Below are 24,451 nucleotides of genomic sequence, written 5' to 3'. Positions count from 1 at the left end.
CAGTAGGCGGAGTATAAATATGTGTGCTCCCAGTGCAGCAGCCATTTCATCAGCTACTGTAGGAGGCCACACATCTCAGTGTAATAAAGCCTCGACTACATCCTACTCTCGTCTTTGTGTAATTGATCGTGCATCATGAGGAAAGGTTAACTTTTTGGCAAATCTGTGTATTAGAGTGAGACTAGCTGGCTCCACTCTAATATGCAGTTTCGCAAGGTACCTGCGGCTTTGGGATCTATCCCCTTCGTCGCGGAGATCTGAGTTGAGCGCCATTTAGTACTCACCTCCACATACGGGGACCAGACAGAATGGCACTTGTGGGGCTCTCCCAGAGGATCAGAGGTCCCAGCTGCATGCTCTTTAGGCAGGGTGGTGCCCTGGCACTGCTGGTGCCATGTGGGTATACTGGCAGTGAAAGCCTGACACCTTGGTAGTGCCATCCTGGTATGCTGACAGTGCTATCTTGGTGCCAGCCTGACACTGCCAAGGTGCCCAGGTGGCACTGCCAGCAGGCAGGGGCACTACCAGGGTGCCAGATTGGTGGTGCCAAGCTGGCATTTTTTGGGGGGTACACAGTGTGGATGTTGGGGGGTGCAGGGGGAAACGGCGAGCGGAGCTCCTCAATGAACAAAATGGGGCGAAGCGCAGCCTCAGCCACACATTCCCTGCTGAAGCCATTTGTACAATCCGTGTCTCGGCACGTCGAGTGCCGGGAAACACATGGCTAAAGACGCTCGTTATGGGACTCTGTTCCCAATTGAATCACGCCCACAATGTTGGAATTATATATGTTTTTAGTTTTTATTCAGTTGTGGGATGTGGCATCGCTGATTAGGCCAGCATTTATTGCCCATCCCTAATTGCCCTTCAGAAGGTGATGGTGAGTTGCCTTCTTGAACCGCTGCAGTCCTAGAGGTATAGGTACACCCACTGTGCTGTTAGGGAGGGAGTTCCAGGACATTGCCCCAGCGACAGTGAAGGAACGGCGATATATTTCCAAGTCAGGGTGGTGAGTGACTTGGAGGGGAATCTCCAGGTGGTGGGGTTCCCAGGTATCTTCTGCTTTTGTCCTTCTAGGTGGTAATGGTCGTGGGTTTGGAAGGTGTTATCTAAGGAACCTCGGTGAGTTACTGCAGTGCATTTTGCAGATGGTACTGACAAATCCCAAATTTCTTTACCCGTCAGTCTGGCCTCAATAAAAGTCGAGATGGATTTGCAGGTACAGCATTAGTTATTTTATTTGGCTTGCAAGCCTGATTCATCTCAGAGGCATAAGACACATCCAGTCTCCTACACCCCGGAAAGCGAATGAACAAAGAGACAAAGGGATCTCTGCAAATCAATTCAAATGGTATCAAGTTTCACATACACGATTCCCATAGGTCATCCTATATCCCTCCTGACCTGGTCATACATTCTGATTGGCTCACTTCCAATCCCTTCCTCTGGCCCCTATTACCCAGCATCCTTTTCTCCTCCTTTGGTGGACACACCTCCTCTTTGCTTTGCCATGCGGTCTGAAATCCTTTGTCTGTGAACTCACCAGAATGTGACTGGCCTATCTCTACATTACAGTAACTAATATCTCTAAAGTAACTATTTTATATCACATTCGTCATTCCCTCCTTTTATCATTCCATGATAACCGAACTATCCAATCCATAGCTACGGTCCCTCATCTAAAAAGATCCGTCACTGCATTTCCAATTCCTGGCGTAGCCCCCCTTCATCTGCTGCACCCTCATGGATTTTGACAGCTAAGATTTTAGGGGCGTTGATCTGTTCCAGTGCACCCCGCATTCTACCCATCACACATTTAAGGATGGCTAGGCCCACAAAGATGCAGCCGATAGCCACCACTAAATACATGGCCATATTTATCAACCAGTCCTTCCAACCTCCAAATCCCCAGTTACCCCAAGCGCCAGGATCCTGCATTCCGTCCAGGTGATCCCGTATGTGATCCATAAATTTAGTGATGTTAGCGGTCAAGTCCTGAACTCCCATGATACACTTGCCCTGTACTATGGCGCATACCCCACCCTCACGGGCCAGAAGATAGTCAAGAGCATACCGGTTCTGCATTGCAAACAACCGTAGCTGAGACAATTCCTTGGTTATTGCCCCGAGGGCTCCCAAGGTTTCATTTCCCAAGATGGAAAGGCCACAAATAAAATAATTCCTATTGCTGACAGCCAAGGAACCCCCACACCTCCCAGTGTCAAGACGCTCCGAATTCCCCACCGGGCTGAGGGGCCCCGGTTGGGTGCGAGAACCTGAGTTTTTTTCCAGTTCTCGCAGAATTCAGCTGTGACTGCCCGGCATGCTAACCGATTATGCAGCATCCATGCCGAAGGGCAGGGGACTGTGGTAGGGACTCGAGTCCCAATAGCAATTTGGCGGGGAAATGGGGGTGACAAAACATTGGTCGCTGTGCCATTAAATAAAAAGTAGCATCCTTGCTCCGTGTGCAGGCTAGCACCACAATCAGTATATAGGTTGCGTAAGGATCCCCCAGTAGCCCAGTTTATCCAGCTTTGGAACGCCCATTCGGGCCGCCTAGCAATGCGGAAAGCCCTAGTCCCAACAGTGATATGAGAGACATTCGCCCAGCCACAAAGGAGCTGGAGGCCGGCGTTCAATGGAACGCAAGTGGTGTTGTAACAAACGCATTGGCCAGACGCCTGGGTGATATGACACCTCCTGTCCGTACAGGTGGGGAATAGACATGTTATATTTGTTTCCACCTCTACCAGCAAACAGCCTTCACTGCTGAAACAATTCTCGTACGACCGGGAATCCCTATTGGGAGCGAAGTGGCTAGGTATGTACGCCCTCCACCGTTGCAGCCTATCATACTGTGAGTGGGGATTATCCCGAGGAAGGGGAAGGCAAATAGCCGGTGGTGCTGAACCCGGATCGTAAGGAAGAGTGACTTGCTCGGGCGGTGGCTCGGAACGCTGACAATGAACCACCGTTTGGGGAGTTCCCCAAAGCGGTGAAACAGAAAATAACCTAGACACCGCTGCGGGGTTCGGGTAGCAGACAACCCGTCCGTGGCCATACAAGCGGTGGTAAATCTGGTAGAAGTGATTCATACTACCCATGTTTTCCTCAGTTTGGCCTTTAACTAAATTAAGTGCATCTCCCGATAACCTACGTTCTAGCTGTACTTCCCTTCTCACACGCCCTGTCCTCTCTCTAGTCCCCCTCTCTCTCTCACAGCCTCTTCCTACGCTCTCCTGACGGTCTGATGTTACCTTTATCGCACCAATCTTAACACATCCAAAATCAAATTTACATGTACTCCAAAAACAAGGCAATGTCCATATAATGTTCCCTTCCCACCGCCGGGACCGGTGCAATTGCTTCATGACTCCTGCATTCTCCTTAACTTTGACGACCTTCCATGAGTCGATACCATGTCCTCGTATATGGGGTGGAAATGATGTGGAGATGCCGGCGTTGGACTGGGGTAAGCACAGTATGAAGTCTTACAACACCAGGTTAAAGTCCAACAGGTTTGTTTCGATGTCACTAGCTTTCAGAGCGCTGCTCCTTCCTCAGGTGAATGAAGAGGTATGTTCCAGAAACACATATATAGACAAATTCAAAGATGCTAAACAATGCTAGGAATGCGACCATTAGCAGGTGATTAAACTCGTATATGGGGGCAGCGAAGAACATCACCTTTGCATACTGAAATGTCCTTGTAGCTTGGTTGGGGTTACAAATGTAGATAATATTTCCCTTTTCCATGTCAGTCGCCAATAACACTCCAAGCGAGGTGAGGCCGAATATCACACAGACGGTGCGTAGCCACCCCATCATGCTCCACACCTGTAAAATAGCACTGGGGAAGGGAGGCAGGTTAATCTGTCCAAGAAAATGAGGCCCGTTATCAGAACTCAACTGAGCTGGTATACTGTACCGGGGAATGATTTCCCGCATCAGAACTTTAACCACAGTAGCAGCTTTATTATCGGTAGTCGGATGCGCCTCAACCCATCTGCTGAACCCATCCACAATTACCAAAACATATTTATAACATTGACACCTTTCCAACTCAATGTAAGCCATTTGTCGCGTCTCAAAGGGACGACTGGGCAACGGGGTTTGCCCCATCCCACAAGGGATACCTTTTCCGGTGTTATATTGCTGACAAATCAAACACCGATTACTGATACTCTGGGCCAACCCCTGCATTTTAGGGTGCCACCAAGTGTCCAGCAACAAATCACTAGTCCCCCGAGCGCCACAATGAGTTGCAAAGTGTACACATTCGATGACCCATAAAGCCAGTACATCAGACATACAAGTCTGATGTGCTGGCGTGGTCCATAAAGAGGAAACAGAATCATATGTACAACCTAACCATTTCCACATTTGTTTATCACTCTTAGGAGCGTCCTCCTGTAACCTTATGACGTCTTGGATGGTTGGCATTGACTTGTCAGAAGCAGACATATTTATAGTAGATCGTTTAGTCTGACTTAACATTTTAGGCACCATCTCTTGCTGAATTTGCGCGGCTGTCCGCGCTGCACAATCTGCTTGTTCATTACCAACGTCAACTGGGGTCTTACCATTTGTGTGGGCAGTGCATTTAATAACGGAAATCTGCGCGGGCATAAGGAGGGCCTGCAGTAAGTCATTAACTAAACCCCGGTGGGATATTTGACCACACATAATCATGTCAGGTTGTTCTGACAAAATGTCACTCAAATCGTCCCTTATTGTGGTAGTTTCCTGAATCAAGGCTAAACAGTCGTGGCCAGGTGCGTCTTCATGGACAGGGGGACCACTAAGAAAACAGGCTGGATTGATAGTGGTACAGTGTTTAAATGACAGACGTGGATTGTTGAAAAGGTATATCTCATACCTATTCTGACGAGCTGCGGTAAGATGCTGAGTCTGCAGTTGCCTCAGTAGTGCGATGACCGAGTGGAAGCTATACACCGTAATATCCTGTTGGAGAGTGAGAGCATGTAACGGCTATGCGATGGCATTGATTGAACGTAAATCCTGTACTAATCAGTACTGGTCTGGCTTGGCTGGTTTAGGCACAGCAAGTATGGGGGTGTTACATTCTGATTGGCAAGGGACCAAAATACCCTGTTGCAACAGCTTTCGGATTAATTTGTCCATAGACGGGGCTGCAGTCGAGTGTTAATCGTTTCAGGGACCTCAAAATATTTTATGGCAGTGCCGTCTGGTGTGACTTGAAGTGCGTACTCTGTTGGATCTGAATGATCCACTGCCCTCCTTACCCTAGGCCCCAAATCCCTGGCATGGTACTGGTCGTGGACCTGACGTGTAATATGAGGGCTTACCGAAGCTGACTGTGGCCATAAATATGGTGGTATTGTAACAAAATCGGCTGTACCTTCTTTTCCCGTGACTGTGGCTGTAACTTTGACTGGCCATTCGGTCCCAATTAATGGCCGGTATTTGTCCTCCAACTCCCTGTTTTGTCCGGTTCTGTCATAGGCCAGGGTAACGTGATGCAGTGAATGTTCAATGTCTAACGTCGACCACTGGGGGTGATAGAAATATAGCACTGTTGTCTCATCCTCCACGATTGGACCGTTACCCCTTTGTCTCCGTACTCTAGCTGTAGCTGGAAGATACGCAGTAAATCTCGGGCCAACAAATTACAGTCCAATCCAGTAGTCACTACAAACTGATGATCTGCAGACTTATTCTCGTAAGTGACTGTCACAGGTTCAGAAATAGGATACTCACACACCTGTCCTTGGAACCCCGACAATTGCTCCGTGTGGTTGGATAATGGTAGTCGAAGTTCTGATTGCACAGAAGACATGGCTGCTCCAGTGTCGATTACAAATGAGTGATGTTGATCTCCTATCTGCAGAGAGATAATAGGTTCCCTGTCCGATTGGAGAGTCCTTATGACTAAATTAGCTAGTCAATCCTGTGTTGGGAAAGGGTTTGCCTGGGAGAAGTCAGTGTATCTCGTCTGTCCTCCCCTTGGTGGGTACCCCCTCCTTTGGGTCGGATAATCTCCTTCTGCTGCCTGTCTTTTAAAGGGGCATTCCTGTTGCCAGTGATCTGCACGGCCGCAATTATAACATGCATTGCTCCCTCTATATCTGCCCCGTCCTCGTCTCCCAGTAGACCAATGGCCCCTCAGAGGGGGCGGCGGTTGTAAAGCTGTTGATGCATACGGTGGGCCATAAAAAGGAGCTGAGGGTCCCTTTGGGTGGGTTTGATGTCCTCCCCCTCGCTGATCCACTCACCCAAAGTCACAATATTGGGGCTCCAGCTGGTAAGCTACCAATTCTGCCGCTTGTTGGGGTCGCAGATCATCCTTTTTCATTACATACTCAGTCTTAATCTTTGTAACTGAGCCTCCTTCCTGGCCTACACCCTCCTTCCAATAAAATCTGACTGCCCTTGCCATCTGGGAAGGGTCGCTCTCTGTCCAATTCATGTTATTACATTTCACAGCAGTAGCCACGGAAGGTGGTAGGCAATGCATTAACATAGCACAATATTGAGGGGAATTCTAACCATTTTGACATGGCAAGTCGCCTGACTGTCCACGGTAGATTTCATTAAAACATTCCAGAAATTCCTCTGGCTCTTCAATCTTCTTAGGTTTTAGGTCTAAGATAGCAGAAATATTTATGGGCTTTTGAAATGTGCTATTCAACACATTCAGGATTTGTGTCCCTCTATCGTAGTCTAACGCATGGGCTTGCTGAAGTGCGGCGTGGCTAGCATAATTCAGGTGATTGGTATCTTCCTAATCGGCAACTGTCTCCGAGTCTCACCAGGGGGCACTCTAGCTATTTCCTCTGGTTCTTCCAAGACTTCGACGTCCCTCCCTGTCACTAGAGGGAGTTCTTTCTCTTCAAAATCATCTGTTGCATCTCCCTTTGTTCTCGAAATTTGCGGTTTCCCCTTGGTCTGGAGGGATTTAGGTGGTATGCTTAATTTTTCTGGTTAGGATCAAGCCCTTCTCTCGCTGTCCGAGATCTGGTCCTAGAGCTAACTGGGCTTGCGGAACAAAGCTCCTCTTCCCCTTGATCGTGAAGATGGTAAATCGGGACCCACACTAACAACCAAAAGGGCTGGAGTTACTGGCATGATTGGAATCTGGGGAGCAGTGACTGGATATAAATTATTATACTCTGGTGGTTCTGGAATTACTGCAGACAATGCTACAGGTGCAGTCAGAACTTTTACTAACATTTTTAAATTATCGAATTGATCATTTTCTGTCAATTCAAGGCCAGCCATTGAACTACGTAGCCCATCTTTTGTTTGACCCGAGCCTTTCCTGTCTCTACTTGCGCGTTTTTTTTTTTGAATGCACATTCCTTTTTCAAGACCTGTAATGTTTTTTTTTACCCTGTTCACTAATTGGAATTCCCATTTTAAGGGCATTGTCCTGCCAACTTGATAACATGATCTTATCTCTTTCCTCTTGACAATATTGTCTCCATAATCCAATTAATTCTTTAGCTTTCATACTTAGGCTCTTTCTTTTTTTAAAATTAGACATATATTTTTTTTTTTTCCTTATTTATAACCAATGGCAATTTTTTTTTCCTTGGCAAAACGATTGAAAAGGTTCTAACAGTGTTCTTTTAAAACTTAAAAATGTTTGAAAATTCAAATTGAATTACTGCAACTTGCAAGCTTAGCTCTGATCTCAACTCAGAACTAAATTTACGATTTGCTTAACACAAACTTGTATAACATTTACAACTTAATTAATTCTTTATCTTAACAATTTTTCTTTTAACAAGTTTTTCTTACATTCTCAAAAATGTTGGCTGCTATCAATGAGGGAGGTGATGTATACCGGAGCAAAGTCAACTATCATCTCCAGATTTACACTTTTTAAAATAGTGTCAGTGATCTTCTTTAAGTTTCTATTAATTCACAATTAAAATGAGATAAACATTATTTCAAGTAAGTAAAACTTAAGATTCTGGCAATTTCAATCAATTGCTTTCGAAAATAATAACTTTTATCAAAGAGGTGGAGAAACCCACTGGTTTCCTTTAATTAATTCAAAACGTAACTTTGCGTAACGTAACATTCACTGACTCAAAGGAAAGGTATCCGATTACTCTACAGGCTGCTGCTGTTATCTCAAGGCCTGAGTGAGAAGCACTGTCTGTCGTCTTTAACATTGGCTGCTGCTGTTAACCCTTTGAGAGACTTCTGCTTCAACCAATATGCAGCATCCAGCTGTATGGATGTTCTTGTCTTGAAATTTATCCAAGCAATTCCCCACAATCTCAACTAGTCCTCAGAACTGCGCCCTTCGCCACCACAGTCCAAGGGTACAATTTTAGCTTAATCAACTATAGATTTAAAACACTCACACATGGAGTTGAACCATCTGTTTTAGATGTTACATCAACCCATAACCTAACCCAAGCCGAATCAGAACTCACACATGGAGTTGAACAATCTTCAGATTTAAAAACACTTATTTAACTGAACCCTCATCTGCTGAAGTCACTCAGTCGTCAACAACACAATTAACCCAAAACTGAACTATCAATTATGATATCCCATCAGTTTAATTTGCTAATCCCCAGACTGACCTTTGAATTCGTCGAGACGATCTTTCCGTACCAACCGCGAGTGACCAGACTAATCAGTCGATAAGAAGAGGGGAAAAAGCAATGCGCGGTGATTTTCCAGCTATACATTGTGGGCCCCTTCTTCCCACTCTCCCTGTTCATAATCAGTCTAATTCTGATTTCGCAGTTGGTCAGAACCGTCTTGAGAAATCCCGGGTTTCGGCACCAAATGACAAAGCCCAAATTTCTTTACCCGTCAGTCTGGCCTCAATAAAAGTCGAGATGGATTTGCAGGTACAGCATTAGTTATTTTATTTGGCTTGCAAGCTTGATTCATCTCAGAGGCATAAGACACATCCAGTCTCCTACACCCCGGAAAGCGAATGAACAAAGAGACAAAGGGATCTCTGCAAATCAATTCAAATGGTATCAAGTTTCACATACACGATTCCCATAGGTCATCCTATATCCCTCCTGACCTGGTCATACATTCTGATTGGCTCACTTCCAATCCCTTCCTCTGGCCCCTATTACCCAGCATCCTTTTCTCCTCCTTTGGTGGACACACCTCCTCTTTGCTTTGCCATGCGGTCTGAAATCCTTTGTCTGTGAACTCACCAGAATGTGACTGGCCTATCTCTACATTACAGTAACTAATATCTCTAAAGTAACTATTTTATATCACATTCGTCAGTACACATGGCTGCCACTGTTCGTTGCTGGTGTAGGGTTTGAATGTTTGTGGAAGGGAGAGCAATCAAGCAGGCTGCGTTGTCCTGGTGTCGAGCTTCTCGAGTGTTGGAGCTGCACTCATCCACGCAAGTGGAGAGTATTCCATTTACACTCCTGACTTGTGCCTTGTAGATGGTGGACAGGCTTTGGGGGGGTCAGGAGGTGAGTTACTTGCCGTAGGACTCCTAGTCTTTAACCTACCCTGGTAGCCACAGTATTAATGTGGCTAGTCCAGTTCAGTTTCTGATCAATGATAAGCTCCAGGATATTGATAGTGGGGGATTCAGTGATGGTTATACCATTGAATGTCAAGGGGTGGTGGTTAGATCCTCTCTTGTAGCAGATGGTCATTGCCTGCCACTTGTGTGGCGCAATGTAACTTGCCACTTGTCAGCCCAAGTCTGGATATTGTCCAGCTCTTGCTGCATTTGGACATGGACTGCTTCATTATCCGAGGAGTCATGAATGGTGCTGACCATTTTGCAGTCATCCGCAAACATCCCCACTTCTGACCTTATTATAGAAGGGAGGTCATCGATGGTTGGGCCTATGACCACTACCCTGACAAACACCTACAGTCATGTCCTGGAGTTGATATGATTGACCTCCAACCACCACAGCCATCTTTTTTTGTGCCAATTATTATTCCAACCAGCAGAGACATTTTCCCTCAATTCCCATTAGCTCCAGTTTAGCTAGGGCTCCTTAATGCCATATTTGGTCAAATGCTGCCTTGATGTCAAGGGCAGTCACTCTCACCTCACCTCTGGCATTCGGCTTTTTTGTCCATGTTTGAGCCAAGGCTATAATGTGGTCAGGAGCTGAGTGACCTTGGTGGAACCCAAACTGCGTGTCTGTGAGCAGGTTGTTAATAGCACTATTGATGACTCCTTCCATCACTTTGCTGATGATGGAGAGTAGACTGATAGGGCAGTAATTATAAAGTACTGCTGAGGCCACAACTGGGGTATTGTGCCCAATTCTTATTACCACATTACAGGACGGACATAATTGCCTGGGAGAGAGTGCAGAGGAGATTTACAAGAATGTAGTTAGAGCTAGGAAAGTGTAGCTACGAGGCGAGATTGATAGGTTGGGGTTATTTTCCTTGGAACAAAGAAGGCTGAGGAGTGACTTAATTGAGATGTACAAAATTATGAGGGGAAGTGATGGAGTGGACAGGATAAAATTATTTCCCTTGGTAGAAAATTCTAGAAGCAGGGGACATTGATTCTAGATAAGTGGCAGAAGGTGTAGAAGGAACATGAGGAAGACCCTTTTTACGCAGAGGGTGGTGGGTGTCTGGAATTTGCTGCCTGAGTTGGTAGTGGGGGCAGAGATCCTAAACTCTTATGAAAAGTACTTGGATCTGCACCTTCAGTGCTGTAAGCTGCAGGGCTACGGACCGTGTGCAGGAAAGTGGGATTAGAAAGGGCACCTAGGTATCCTCAGACTGGCATGGACAAGACGGGGTTGAACGGCCTCCTTCTGTGCTGTAACCTTTCTATGGTTCTATGCTGGGGTTGTATTCACTGGAATCATGACCGGTACAGACTTGGAGGGCCTGTTCCTGTACTGTATTGTTCTTTGTTCTCTGCATCTACACCCGCCCCCACAACCTAAATAGCTCTTCCTTAAATTCTTTGTCAGTTTTTTGAATTATTGACAATGGTCTGACTGTGCCTCGGAATACTTTCTGCTGCCACTGTACACCATGCTGTGGAGATAGATAAAGATGAAAGTGCCAGTCATTCATGCCTCTCCCTTACAACAGATCATCTTTCAGCACAGGAGGCCATACACAACTCCATATAATTTATATAAACAAGGAATGCAATGGTTATGATACAGAACCCTGGAAGACCCCACAGCATTGTGCTCTACAATCTGAGAAGTACTAATTCACCATTACACTCAGATGCCTATTCCTTGGTTCAGAGATTCCCGCAACTGACTTATTGCATCCTGTTTCCAGCTTTCCAGCTGCCGGCGTACTCCTGTCAGCAGAAGGGTTTAATATTTTAATCCTTTTAATACCAAAGCATTGCACAATATATACAAATTATAATCCACACGTAAAACCCAAACAATAAATCCACATTTCATTTCTTGTTTTATGCACATGAAATTAAAATGAAATGAAATGTAAATCACTTATTGTCACAAGTAGGCTTCAAATGAAGTTCCTGTGAAAAGCCCCTAGTCGCTACATTCCGGTGCCTGTTCAGGGAGGCTGGTACGGGAATTGAACCCGTGCTGCTGGCCTGCCTTGGTCTGCTTTCAAAGCCAGCTATTTAGCCCTGTGCTAAACCAGCCCCTACACATATATCAATGCTCCTAATGCTGAAATATTGGGGCCTTGTGCCATTGTTCTCCCTACTCAGTAAAAACATTTGTACATCACTACATTCTGGCTCCAAGTCCTTAGTCAATTAGTTACCCAAGTGTTTCTATTTTCCAAATAATTCTGTTATGTGGTACTTAATGAAATGCTTTTTGAAAGTGTAATAAAGCTTTGCGCAGGTCAAGGAGACACAGCCTGAGTGAGACACATCCAGAGTGGGAATAGGAACTTGGTAATTTGGTGCAGTGAGGTCATTCGGTGCACAGTGGGAGAAGGTGCTTTTTCCCTACCGTTTTGTTCTCTTTCTTCTGGCCTGTAACTTTAATCTGCAGGGAGAGAACCAGAGAGCATCCTGGGAAGGTAAGTGATTTTTATTTATTTTTATTTTTGTGACCTTTTCAAATTGTGTGGGGGGGAAAATTGACGTGACATCACAGTAAAGCTGTGACCTGATTGGCTATTTGGGAATGTGCACTAAAATTTACCTAATCTAGCTTGTGTCACAATATGTTAACATTTTCACTGCTCACTCTACATCTTACTGTAACACGACTGAATTCCTTTATGGCCCTGCTGCACCCTATCTCTATCATTATTGCCCACAAATGTTGACATAATTTGCATTCAACAGCACTCATTTGACACCAGTTGCACTCAAAAGCAATTACTTTGCTTTTAATTTAATTTAACATTGCTAGTAACGTATAGACCACCCCAATGAGACAGCCCGCACTTTCTCTAGTACTGATGCCAGTGACCCACAAACTGGAACTCATTTCTCCCACATCAATCCTTGAGCCACACATTCACCCACCTACTTGCCCTGTGCCAATTTGAATGTAGCTCAGGTAATAAACCAGAGATTATTACCTTTCAAGTTCTGTTTCTTAATTTGGTGCCTAACTCCTCATACTGACAATGCAGAACCTCTTTCCTCATCCTGCCTATGTCATTGGCTCCCATATGGACCACAAAAACTGGATCCTCCCTCTCCCATTCCAAGTTCCTCTCCAGTCATGAGCAGATGTCAGAAACCTGGCATCAGGCAGGCAACACAACCATCTGGGCTATCACTATTGGCTGCAGAATCCTGTCCATATACTCCCCCTATCTCTCCCCATCTTCCCTCTGCACCTCTTACTCCCGCACCTCCCCTCAGCCCCTGTCTTTCCCCACACTCCTCTCCCCTGTCCCTCCCCACCCCTCCCCACCATCTCTCTCCCCCACACACATTCCTTTTCCAAACATACATCCTCCTCTAGCACTCCTCGCTTCTCCCTTGTTCCATTTCTCCCACCTGCCCATATTTCCTGCTCCCCCTCTCCATCCTCTCCCCTCTTTCCCACCTCCCCCTCTCCCCTTGGCATCATCCTTCCTCTCTCACCTTCTTTCCCTCACCTTCTTTCCATCTAACCCATCCTCCTCGCTCCCCCATCCCCTCTCTCCACTTCCCCTCCACTCTCTTCCCTCTCTCTCCCCCCACCTCTACCCTCTCCCGTCACTGTCAACTCCCCTTCTACATTACTCACCCCTCCCACTTGCTCCCCCTCCTCCTCTCACCAGATCCCTCCGCTTTCCCCTCTCTCCTGGTCCTCCTCTCTCCCCCCTCTCTTACTCCCCCTCTCTCCCCTCCTCCATCATCCTTCTTCCGCCCCACTCTCTTCCCATCCCATCCCTCTCCCCTCTCTCTCTTCCTTCCATCTCTTCCCCCACTCCATCCCTCTTACCTCCTCCCCTCCCCATCTCCTACACTACACCATCCCTACCCTTTCTCTCCACTTCCCACTCTCCATCTCTCACCCCTCCCACTCCTTCCCCCTGAACTTCCACTCTCGCCCTTCTTCCACCAAATGCCTCCCTGTCCCGCCTCTCCCCCTCCACACTCTACTCCACCCACTCCCTCCCTCCTCCCTGCCCTTCCTCCTTCTCCTCCATCCCCCCATCTCCCCAACTCCCTAACCTTCCCCACCCTCCCCCACCGCCTCGCCTTCCCCACCCTCCCCCACCGCCTCGCCTTCCCCACCCTCCCACCGCCTCGCCTTCCCCACCCTCCCCATCCTCCCCCACCGCCTCGCCTTCCCCACCCTCTCCCCATCCTCCCCCACCACCTCGCCTTCCCCACCCTCTCCCACCGCCTCGCCTTCCCCACCCTCCCAACCGCCTCGCCTTCCCCACCCTCCCCCACCGCCTTGCCTTCCCCACCCTCCCCTTCCCCATTCTCCCTCATCGCTCCCACCGCACTCCCCACTTTACTTCTTCACTCTGTCCCCTTCCTGTCCCCCTCATCCCCTCTCTCCACTGTCCAATCTTCCCCCTCCCCTTTCTCATCCTCCTCCCCTCCATCTCTATCCGTGTTCCCGTCTATTGCCCCATTCCCTCCCTTCTCCTTGCTTCCCCTTCCTCCAACACTCACCATTCCCCCTCTCCAACACCCCATTCTCCCACTACCTCCCTCATTCCCCCTTATTGATCCCTCCTTTCTTCCTCTCTCCCCACCTCCTCTACCCCTCTCTCCTTCACCAATCTCTCCCTGCTCCTCCATCCATATTCTCCCTCTGACTTGCCTCTCTCCCTTCTCTCCTGCCATCTTTCTCCCCTCTCTCCCTCTCCGCTATGCCTTTCTCAATGCCCCACCTCTCCCCCTTACCCCCTCCCCTTCTCCCATCCTCCTTTCTATGACCTTTCTTCCCTCCCCCCTTCCCCTCATTCCTCTCTCTCCCTCCTCCCTGTCTCCCCCTCTTTCCCCTCCCCTCCTCCCTGTCTCCCCCTCCCCTCCTACTTGTCTCCCCCTCTCTCCCCCTCCCCTCCTACTTGTCTCCCCCTCTCTCCACCCCCTCTCTCCCCAACCCTTTTCTCCCCTTTCCACCTCTCTCCATCTCCCTCTCCCCCTTTCACCTCCTTCCCCCTTTCTTCCCTCCCCCATTTCTCCACGTTTCTTCCAGCAGCCACCCCTCCCCCTTTCTGCCCTCCCCTCTCCCTGTCTCCCCTACCTCTTTCTCTCCTTCCCCTTCTCTCTCGGTCCTCCTCCTCTGTCCCCATTCCCCTCTAACTCTTCCACCAATCTCCCTTCTGCCCTGCCCCTGTCCTTCCCTCCCTATCTTTTCCCTCTCTCCCCACTTCACCTTTCATCCAGCTCCCCACGCTCCCCCATCCCCTCCCACCTCCATCTTATTGCCCCCACTCCCAGCCCTCCTCCTCACAATTCACTCATTTTCCTTGTACACACCTTTGCCTCCCTCATTCACCCCCATATCTCCCCTCTCATTCATGTCCTCCCATCCCTCTCTCCATCTCTTCCCGGTCCTCCTCTCTCTCCCTCTCCATCACCCTTCTCCCACCCCACTGCCTGCTCCCGTCTCTCCCCCCCCCACTTCTTCTCTCCACTTGTCCACTCTTTCCTCATTCCCACTCCCCCCTCCCTCCCCTCCTTCATTTCCCCATCCCTTCCCTTTCTCTCCTCGCCCCACTCTCCATCTTTCACCCCTCCTCCTTGTTCCCCCTCCATCTCCTCCCATCCTCCCTTCACCCCTTCTCCTTCCGCCCCCCCCCCCCCCATCCCCCAGGCATCCAATGGTTTCCCCAGAGGGTCCTCAGCCGGGTGCCGTTCAGTATTGTTCCACACAAATGTGGACAAGTTGGAATGGCACCTGGGGGTCACCTGGACCATCTAGGCCCCTGGATGGTCAGTGACAGGACAGAGTGGCCCAATGGTCCTTATCCCTGGATTGTGGGTAACTTGGCACTGCCAGGCTGCCACCTTGGCACTGTCACCCTGGCACTGCCAACGGTCAGGAGCTCGGAGAGCCATGCCCATGAAAGAAGGGTGGAAGAGGGGTCTGAAAGGTGGAAGGGGGGCAGGGTGGATATGAAGGCATCCCTGCAAGGTTGGGGAGGTGAAGGGTGGGGGTCCTGGAGGAGGGGGACCCAAAAGAGGGTGTGGGAATGCCTGAAAAGGGGGGTCCTCAGTGACCCCATAGCAGGGTGTCAGCACTTGGGGGGGGGGGTGGTAATCCCCATGTGTGTGGGGGGTGACATTGCCCATGGGTGTGGGGTATGGGGGGACTCAGACGTCTTCCCAGAGATGAGGGCATCCTTTCAAAATGGTGGCACAATCTCTGAAGAGCCAGTCTGGCCAGCGAGTTCAGCTCCCCAGTGATGAAAATAATTCTAAGCCTGGGCTTGGCAGGGGAGAAACTCCCCACGGCCCAAAACTGTGACTAGGTGTGATTAAATACTGGTGGGGAACTCGCCAAACAGCTGGCAGGAACCTCCAAGCAAAGCCTGCCACAAATTATACTGAAAAACCTTTCCGTTAGATCACACCTGAGGTCAAAGTTACAGTCACACATGGAAAATTTTTTGAATGGTTTCATTCGAGAGCACTCATCTTTGTCAGGCTATATGGATAACCCCCACCCCCTCCTGATACATTGGGATCCAAGACTCTATGACACAGTCTGTGACCATTGGCAGTGCCACCCTGGGACCCAAGCACCCTGGCGCTCAGGCAGTGCCTCTGCTGGCTTTGCAGTGCCACCTGGGCACCTTGGCAATGCCAGGGTGACAGTGCCAAGGTGGCAGTCTGGTAATGCCAAGTTGCCCACGTTCCAGGGGAAGGGCCAGGGGGCCACCCTACCCTGTCCCTGACATTACTGGTCAGCAGAGGACTCAAGCCTCTCCCTGTAGCACAATGTGGAACAGGATCCGTTGTGGAAACTATTGTGAAGTGTTGGTTGCAGAAATTCAAGAAGTGCCATGGAATCATGTTTTTGAAAGTTTGGGATGATAAAGCCTCTGCAAACGATGAGGCTGTTGGAAAATCTATTGATGAGTTTGCTATGCTAACTTCAGATGAAAACCTATTTGCTGAAAACATTTACAGTGCTGATGAAATGAGTCTGCTCTGGCGATACGCCAGAAGGTTATCAGCATCAGCAGTTTCTAACCAATAATTTAGAAAATCAAATGTTCACAATCATGTATTTGAAAGGCTCTTGTTAGCCTCTGCAGTCCAATCCAGTTAAGCATCTCTGATCGACCATTGCATGCTCTTGACAAAGAATATTGGCCAGCTGAAATCCCATCAGGTTACGGAGACTTGACAATAGCTTCTCTCTGCAAGTGGTGAAATTGTCATTTATTTCCATAATCAATGCACTCAGAGATAATGTGGAGGAAACTGGACAATGTATTCCCAGGATTTATGACCATTAATAAATTGCACACAAGTAATTCCAGGCAGTACAGAATGTGAGCGAGGATTCAGTCAAATGAACTTAATTGTAACGTGAACATGCTCAAGAATGTTCATAAGCCAAGTATCAGCACTCATGTTTGTCTGACTACATCAACAGCCCCCCCCCCGCCCACCACCCTGTTACATTGGGATCATATGTCACATCCTGATCGGCAGAGGACTCTAACGACAAGACCGGCCTCTCCATCTAGCACAATAGAGCTTGGCTTAGCTCAGTAGGCTAGACAACTGGTTTGTAAGGCAGAACAAGGCCAGCAGCACAGGTTCAATTCCCATACCAGCTGTGTGTATTCAAACAGGCGCCGGAATGTGGTGACTAGGGGCTTTTCACAGTAACTTTGTTGCAGTGTTAATGTAAATCTACTTGTGACAATTATTATTATGTGGAATGGGATCCGTTGTGGAAACTATTGTGAAGTATTTGTTGCAGAAAATCAAGAAGTATCATGGAATCACGTTTTTAAAAGTTTGGAGTGAAAAAGCCTCTGCAGACCATGAGGCTGTTGGGAAATCTATTGATGACATTGCTATACTAACTTCAGATGAAAACCTTTTGCCTGAAAAAATTTACAGTGCTGACGAAATGAGTCTGTTCTGGTGATGTGCCCCAAAGAAAACACAAGTAACAATTGAGGAGAGTGTACCAATAGGTGTTAAGGATGCTAAGGATGGGTTGACTGTCCTTGGTTGTGCCAATGAGTTGGCACACACAACAGTAAATTGGCTGTAATTGGGAAGAGCAAACATCCGAAGCTAGGGAGCGGGGGGGTGCTCCCCTCAATATTATCATACGATTCAATCTCCTTAATTCTAAAACGGGACAGGATCCAGAGTTGAGTGGGTACTATGGGCAGCACGGTAGCACAAGTGGATAGCACTCTGGCTTCACAGCGCCAAGGTCCCAGATTCGATTCCCGCTGGGTCACTGTCTGTGTGGAAGTTTGTACGTTCTCCCCGTGTCTGCGTGGGTTTCCTCCGGGTGCTCCGGTTTCCTCCCACAGTCCAGAGACGTGCAGGTTAGGTGGATTGGCCATGATAAATTGCCCTTGGTGACCAAAAGGGTTAGGAAGGGTTATTGGGTTACGGGGATGGGGTGGAAGTGAGGGCTTAAGTGGGTCGGTGCAGACTAGCTGGGCCGAATGACCTCCTTCTGAACTGTGTTCTCTATGTTCTATAGGCCTATCTCGCTATTGAACATGGACACTAAGTTACTGGCCAAGATCTTGGCCTCGAGAATTGAGGACTGTGTGCCAGGGGTGATAGGGGAGGACCAAGCGGGATTTGTGAAGGGGAGGCATCTGTCGGCTAACATTAGGAGATTATTGAATGTGATAATGATGCCCCCCAAGGGATGGGATATGGATGTGGTGGTCACCATGGATGCGGAGATGGCCTTCGATCGGGTGGAATGGGAATATTTGTGGGAGGTGCTGGGGCAGTTTAGGTTTGGACAGGGATTTTTGGATTGGGTCCGACTGCTGTGGCAAGTGGGTGAGCTCGGATTATTTCAGGCTGCTTTGGGGGACAATGCAGGGATGTCCAGTCTCCCCATTGCTCTTTTCCTTGGCTATAGAGCCACTGGCAATGATATTGAGAGCATCAAGGGACTGACAGGAGATAGTATGGGGGGGGGGGGGAGCGTGGAGCAGGGCGTCTCACTTTATTTGAATGATTTGTTGCTGTACATTTCGGACCCGCTGGGAGGTATTGGGGGGATTATGGGGATCTTGGAGACATTTGGCTGGTTTTCAGGGTATAAATTGAACATGGAGAAGAGTGGGATCTTTCTGACCCAGGCGAGGAGGCAGGAGAGGAGATTGGGGGAGATGCCGTTTAAGGTGGCGGGGAGGGGAGCTTTTGGTACTTGGGCATTCAGATGGCGCACGGGTGGGAGCAGCTTCATAAGTTGAATTTGGCTCGGTTGGTAGAGCAGATAAGGGGGACTTTAGGAGGTGGGATGCGCTTCAGTTGTCATTGGCGGAGAGGGTTCAAATGGTAAAGTTGATGGCTCTTGCTCGTGTTTCAGGGCCTCCTGATTTTTTTCCCCAAGGCTTTTTTTAGGAGGGTGAACACGGTGATTTCACGTTATGTGTGGGCGGGTAAAACCCCACGGGTGAAGAAGGTGCTGTTGGAGTGGTGCTCAGGGGGGTGGTTGGCTTTCCCGAACTTCATAAATTACTACTGGGTGACAAACATAGCGATGGTCAGCAAATGGTTAGTGGGATGTGGTTGGTCTTGAAGCGGATGGAGGTAGCTTCATGTAAGGACATGGGTTTTGGGGCATTGTTAACGGCGCCTCTGCCATTCTTGCTGGCCAGGTAGTCCACAAGCCCAGTAGTGGCGACGGCTCTGAGGGTGTGGGGACAGTGGCGGCAGCACCTGGGGCTGGAAGTTTGGGCACCAATATGTGGCAATCACTGGTTTGTTCCAGAGGGGATGGATGGGGGGTTTTGGGGTGGCAGTGGGTGGGATCGAGCAGTTTGGGGATTTGTTCATCGATGGTGGCTTTCCTTGTTTGGAAGACCTCAAGGAGGAATTTGAGCTGCTCGATTGGAATGGTTCCGGTATTTGCAGGTGGGGGACTTTGTGCACAGGCAAGTATCGATCTTTTCGCACCTGCCACCCCAGGGGCTACAAGATAAGGTGCTATCAAAATTGGGGGTAGGGGAGAGGAAGGTGTCTGAAATTTATAATGAGCTGATGGACTGGGAGGGAGCCCCGAAAGGGAAGGTGACGTGTAAGTGGGACGAAGAGTTGGTCACGGAGTTGGAGGCTGGGCTGTGGGAGGATGCTCTGAGGAGTTAATGCATCCTCGTCATGCACCATGCTGAGCCTTATTCAGTTTAAGATGGTCCACAGGGCACATATGACTGTGGCCTGGATGAGCAGGTTTTTTGAAAGGGTGGAGGGTAGGTGTGGACGGTGGGCCTGTGAACCATGTCCACCTGTTCTGGGCGTGTCCAAAGCTTGGGGGATTCTGGCAGGGTTTTCCGATGTTATGTCGGAGGTTCTGGAAGTGAGGGTGGTCCCGAGTCCAGAGGTGGCGATTTTTGGTGTGTCAGAAGAGTCCAGGGGCCGAGAGAGGCCGATATCTTTGCCTTTGCCTCTCCGGTAGTCCGGAGACGGATCTCGTTAGAATGGAGTGACTCGGACCCCCCCCCCCCCCCCCAAAGTCAGGGGTGTGGGTGAGTCACCTGGCGGGACTTCTCAGGCTAGAGAAAATAAAGTTTGTCTTGAGGGACTCGGTGGAAGGGTTTGCTCAGAAGTGGCAGCTGTTTATCAACTTCTTTGGGAAAAATTAAGCTGACAGCAGTGGGGGGGGGTGAAAAGTGTGAGGCAGTGGGAGTTGGGCTAAGTGGGAGCAGGTCGTGGGGAGTTGTTTGGGGTACTGGTTATGTAAAGCCATGGTGGCTGGTTTGGGGGGGGGGGGGCGGGGATGTTGCTGTCCATTTTGTTAAAATTTAAAATATAAATGCCTCAATAAAATATTTTTCAAAAAAAAAATGTATGCCCCTTACTAAACACATGGTGAAGAAAACCATTTTCGCTATTTACTCCCCCAACCCCCCCGGAACAACTATTCAAGAATGCCTCCCAGCAGAACACATCGATACTCTGAAGTCTGAACCCTCTCTTACAAGAAGCATCGCAGATGGTGCCATGGGTTGCAACTCAATTGGATCCAGAAGTGGCTGAGTGGCAGGAAGTAGAGGGTGATGGTCGAGGGGTGTTTTTCTGATTGGAAGCCTGTGTCCACTGGGGTCCTGCAGGGATCAGTGTTGGGGCCTTTGCTGTTTGTGGTTTAAATAAATGATTTAGACTTGAATGTAGGACGGTTCATCGGTAAATTTGCAGACGACACAAAAATTGGTGGGGTGGTAAATAATGAGGAGGATAGCCTTAGATTAAGGGAGGATATAGATGGGCTGGTCAGATAGACTGATAAGTAGCAAATGGAATTCAATCTGAATAAGTGCGAGGCAATGCACTTGGGCAGGACAAACAAGGCAAGGGAATTCATGACAAACTGCAGGACCCTGTCACAAGGTTCAGGGCTGGTGGATAAAATGTTTAAGAAGGCATATGGTATACTTGTCTTTGTTAGTCAAGGCATAGAGTTTAAGAATAGGTAAGTTATGCTGGACCGCTATAAACGTTTGTCAGATCACAGCTGGAGTATTGTGTGCAGTTCTGTATTCCACGTTATAGGAGGGATGTGATGACACTGGAATGGGTGCAGAGAAGATTTACCAGGATGTTGCCTGGGCTGGAGAGTTTTAGTTATAAAGAGAGATTGGATAGACTGGGGCTGTTTTCCTTGGAGCAGAGGAGACTGAGGGGGGACATGATTGAGATGTATAAAATTGACAGGCAAAGATAGGGTAGACAGGAAGAAACTTTTCCACTTGATGGAGGGATCAATGATCAGGGATCATAGATTTAACGTGAGGGGCAAGGGGTTTAGAGGGAATATGAAGAAAAACCTTTTTACCCAGAGGGTGGTGAGAGGCAGAGACCCACAAAGTATTTTAGGAAGTATTTAGTTTTAGGAAGTATTTAGATGTGCACATTGTGATGACAAGGCATACAAGGCTGGACAAAGTGCTGGAAAATGAGATTGAAATAGTTAGGTGGTTGTTTTTGACTAGCGAAGGCGTGATGGGTTGAAAGGGCTTTTCTGTGCTGTGGAGTTCTATGGCTCGTTATAGATGCCCTACATTTATTATTCAATGAAACATTACTTTTCTAGCCATTTTATTGACTTTTGTCAGCTTCGGCTTATGTCAATATAATGCCTAGTCTTGTCTGCCAGATCCGAAATATCTGTTTTTGGATAACAGAGACCGCACCTGTAAAATGTTGCATAGTGAAATTCTAGTTGCTCTAAAGACTAATGATTACAAAAAAACTACACAGTTCAAAATTAGATGCCGACTGCCCACCGGAATTCATATTTTTCACCTTTAAAAAAAAAGCTTACTGATTTTTGGGGACTCAAATGATTAATACGTCGGAAAACAATATGGATTTGGAAATTAAATGGCAAGGTATTTTCTTTGAACTCCTGCACCTCAAAATTTTCTACTACACAACTGCCTCACAACCTTCTTTTCTCCAAGGAAAACGGTCATAACCTCTCCAATTTATCTTCATAACTGAAGTTCCTCACCCATGGAAACACTGGTGAATCTTTTCTACCCCCCTCGTTAATGTCTTCGGCCTTTCTTCAAGTCTCGTAAACATTTGAGGCTGAACTAAAATACCTTACACAAATTCAACGTGTTATCCTCTCACCTATCTCATGCATTTTGTTCATCACGGATAGGACGGGTGAACAAGGATTTAACGGTGCCAAGTGACACACGCTCACTTGTTTACTCACCCGTGGTCATTTTTAATTGCCAGAACTTGCATGGCGTTTATAAAGAAAAAGTTTTTTTTTGGGGGGGGGGCGCGTAAACAGACCCTCTCTCTCGCACACATTGACATAATAATTCCACATCACCAGGCTGCAGCCGTGCAGCTGGAAGAGCTAAGACAACATTCTACCCCACCCCGCCCGCGCTCAGCCGGCCGGGCGCACGCGCACACCCCCCACACGCGGAGCCAGAGCGAGCAGCGGGTCACGTGAGCATCGGAAAGCGAACAGGAAACAGAAGGTTCCGAAGCCAATGTATCACTTTCGCTGGTGTTGGAGCGGCGGCTCGCAGCCCTGAACAGAGAACTTCCCACAGCATCCCCCCCCCTCTCCCCAGCCAAGGTAAGAGAGACCCGGCTCCCTCCCCAGCCAGCAACTCAGTCTCAGTGGCCGGGCTAACGGTTCCCATCACTCTCGCTTTTCCCCAACCCGATAGGCAGCACCAGCCCTCTTTCCCCCCCCAAATTTATTTTAAAATCTTGCATAGTTCAGTTTCATTTTGCTTTACATTCACTTCACTCTCATCGTTTTCACTGTCCCCCCCCGCCCCCCGCAAAGGTAAGGAGTTAGCTGTCTTTCTTACCCCCCCCGGCGCCCCGCCCCGCCCGAGCTGTTGCCGGGTGCCACCTCAACAATTCACTCTTTCGGGATGCACACGCACCCTCTCACACCGGTCTCTCTGTACCAGGGGCTATCGATCCAGTGAACGTGTGCTCAGTGATACTGGTTATTACTTTCTTCTGCGTGGTTAAGATGGCACCTTTTCAGTACACGGTTCGGTATTCGGAAAACGCATTTATGCATTTATTACAGTTAAGTTATGATTTCTGTTTTTCAAGTTCGTGTTTGTATCTTCGCAGGCTGCGGGTCAAACGCACCAATCCTCACAGTTATGTTCATATTTTATTCAGATATGGCAGCAGTCTTACAGATGACACGTGTCTTGATCACTGCGATCGTCCGTTACATTGATTTCTTTTTTGCTGGAACCAAACAATTACATTACCGTCAATTAAATACTTAGGGCTGTGAATAGGCAGAGAAACATTTTCAGACTTGATTCCCTTACTGTACAGACAGTTCGCCCAATTATCGCATTCCTCCTTTATACAAGAGTCGATATACAACATTCTCATACCTGACTTTTTCTTATCCTTCATTGAGAAAATCATTTGTCACTACTGTGTTGGTGCTCTCAGCTGGAGCCGCAAGAGGCAATTAGAGTTGATCTCGTGTGCATGTGTGTGTGTGGCTTAGACTGGCTGTGCGGTGGAAGCAGCAGGGTCCCTAGCATCAATTGCAAATCAGTAATCCCAGGTGGAAGTTCTTGTTTGCAGATGCCAGATAGGGCAGCCCGAGTGAAAACTCACAATTATAAAGACTTTCGGTATGGTATTTGTTGTCCAGCTAAGGAATTGCCATCTGTTTATGGCAACAGAGGCTTGCTGTTAACGATAGAGTAATGCCATGGGGCTTTCGAGAGGGGAGTAGTAAATGGAAATTGTTGCAGAGAAACTAGTTTCAACAGTGTATGAACCAAAATCTTCCTGGGGGAAATAGTAAAGAGATATAATTAATCCTAAGGATTGAGGGTGTTTTATATTTGAAGAGTTCCCAACACGCTTGATCTCCTTTGACTTAACTCAGAGTGAAATATCGTAAGTTGCGTTCTGTTGATTCATAGCTTGTTTGCTATTTTCCACTCTATAAATTTGTTTTAATACCATGTGAACTTGTAATGTTTGTAATTATGAATAGTATTTCAAATGTGCAGCAGTTTACATATGCCTCAATAATAATGTGCTATAAGCCAAGTAAGTGACTTGTGAACAGCTTGCACAAAAGTGAATCCAGTTCTGACATTGGGCTGCTGATGTTCTGCATGTGTTTGATATGTGATCAGATTGATGTAGAGTTTGTTGTTTGTTTCCAATTTTCAATCTCAATTAGGGTTCATGGCCTGTGTGTATAAAAAAAAAATGCAGGATAAGGAATTCTGGGAACCTCGTGCTTAATTTTGCATTGATTGCAGTCATAGTTGAAGTATTTTCTCTGAATCTGAAATGCCATTATTTTGGCAATTTGGTTGTCAGATAGTCCTGAATATTTGGTATTGATGCATGACCATTTTT

General features: G+C 47.9%; 1 protein-coding gene across 2 annotated transcripts in view; it reads left to right on the top strand.

The window, feature by feature from the left end:
* The first annotated feature begins 22,527 nt into the window (after positions 1–22,527).
* lpin2 (lipin 2) overlaps positions 22,528–24,451 on the top strand; it is a 148,442-nt gene continuing 146,518 nt past the window's right edge. The window contains exon 1 of one of the 2 annotated variants that reach the window (XM_072467905.1): positions 22,528–22,661. The gene's annotated coding sequence lies outside the window, so the exon portion shown is untranslated. Of the gene's footprint in view, positions 22,662–22,975; positions 23,132–24,451 lie in introns of those variants that run through there. The other variant, XM_072467906.1, reaches the window with a different exon arrangement.

The sequence above is a fragment of the Scyliorhinus torazame genome, chromosome 11 (genome assembly GCF_047496885.1).
Source record: "Scyliorhinus torazame isolate Kashiwa2021f chromosome 11, sScyTor2.1, whole genome shotgun sequence".
NCBI lineage: Eukaryota > Metazoa > Chordata > Chondrichthyes > Carcharhiniformes > Scyliorhinidae > Scyliorhinus > Scyliorhinus torazame.
Note: the sequence above shows the minus strand (reverse complement) of the source record. Positions and strands in the feature narration are given on the sequence as shown.